The 1845-nt window shown below is 40.8% G+C and overlaps 1 pseudogene; it reads right to left on the minus strand.

Annotated features, from left to right (window-relative positions):
* Positions 1 to 6: 6 nt before the first annotated feature.
* On the minus strand, positions 7 to 578 carry LOC102842664 (annotated as a pseudogene).
* Between the last annotated feature and the right edge of the window lie 1267 nt (positions 579 to 1845).

The following is a 1845-nucleotide window of genomic DNA, read 5'->3' on the forward strand; positions in this document are numbered from 1 at the left end:
TTTTGTTCCAACTTCAGGAAGACTGCAGTAAACAACATCTCCCAAAGCTTCCTGTGCAAAATTGCTGATTCCCACTGTTCCAATACCATCGTCAGCTGTTACCCACTCATGTTTGTCTGTGAACTTACGCACCGAGAACAGAGCGTTGCCGGTGCGCAGCATCCGCACGGTGCCTGGCCCCGGCCCCCAGCGTCGCGTCGAGCAGGGCGCGCGGGGCGCCAAGAGCGCGCGCAAGCTACAGGCCGCGACCGCACGCTCCGCACAGCTTGCATCGCTATGTGCGGGGTTCGCGGCGCAGGACCAACACAATGCCTTTTTAAAAAACTTTTTGTTGTGAATTGGGTGAAGGTTTACAGAGCAGATTTCAGTCTTATATTCAACAATTCATACATCTCTGTTTCATCTCGTTGACTGCAGTCTCTTCAGTGTAACCTCACTTATTCTATTCCCTTACTGCATTTTGTGCTTCCATTCCTTCTTCTTTCCTAACCTTTCTGAACTTTGTCCTTGTGTGAATGTTGCTCTTTTGATCTCAAATGATTGATATGTCTAAGTTGTGAGTACCTCACTAGTGTCATGGTTCCTTTACAGACCCGTCTACTGTTTGTCTGAGAATTGAGCTACAGGGGTGAATTCAGATCCAGACCTGAAGGGTTACGAATGGCCACACTCTTTGGGTTCCACCAGTCTCTATCCAACCAGTAAGCCTGGTCTTTTTGGTGACTTTGAGTGTGTTCCACAGTTTTCTCCCTCTCTGTTTAGGATCTTCTAATGTGATTCCTTTAAGAGTGGTTGATTTGTTGCTGAGCACCATTTAGTTCTTCTGGTTTTAGGGTCATGAATGTTTATGTGGTCCATTAGTTCTTTGGACTAAGTGCTTCCTAATGTCTTTGATTTTCATCATACTATTTTTCTTTCTAAGGGAGAGATCAAGTGGGATATGTTCAAGATCAAATTTTATCTCTCATAGACTTGTTTTCATTTTCTTTAGCGCAAGTCTGAACTTGCACATAAGTAATTACTGGTCTGTTCCACAGTCTGCACCTGGCCTTGTTTTGGCTGATGATATGGAGTTTTTCCATTGTCTCTTTCCACAGATGTAGTCAATTTGATTTCTGGGCATCTTTCATGTTGTTTTAAAAAGGTATTTGTAATGAATAAGTCACTGGCCTTGCAAAATTCTATCATATGATCTCCAGCATCATTTCTATCACCAAGGTCATATTTTCCCACTACTGATTCTTCCTCTTTGTTTTCAACTTTTGCATTCCAATCACGTTATTATTAATACATCTTGATTGCATGTTTGATCAGTTTCAGACTGAAGAAGTTAGTTTGTTGTTGTTAAGTACTGTTGAGTTGGCTCCGACCCATAGTGACCCATAGGAGCGACTGGTGAGCTTGTACCACCAACCTTGTGGTTCAAATGACTTTGCAATCCAGTGCATTTACCCAATGCCACACCAGGACTCCGAAGAAGTTGGTAGAATTCTTCAATTTAATCATCACTGACTGTAGTGGATGATGCATAAATTTGGATAATAGTGGTATTAATTGGTCTTCTTTTACAGGTGTATGGATATTATTCTATCACAGATAGCATTATACTTCAAGATCGATCTTGAAATGTTCCTTTTGATGATGAATGAAATTCCATTGCCCTTCAATTTGTCATTACTGGCATAATATACCATATAATTGTCAGATTCAAAATGGCCAATACCTGTCCATTTCAGCTCACTAGTGCCTAGTATATCAATCTTTGTGTACTCCATTTAATTTTTGACAACTTTCAATTTTCCTGGATTTATTCTTTATACATTCTCTATATCTATTATTATTAAT

This window comes from Chrysochloris asiatica, unplaced genomic scaffold, assembly GCF_000296735.1.
Source record: "Chrysochloris asiatica unplaced genomic scaffold, ChrAsi1.0 scaffold00174, whole genome shotgun sequence".
Lineage (NCBI taxonomy): Eukaryota > Metazoa > Chordata > Mammalia > Afrosoricida > Chrysochloridae > Chrysochloris > Chrysochloris asiatica.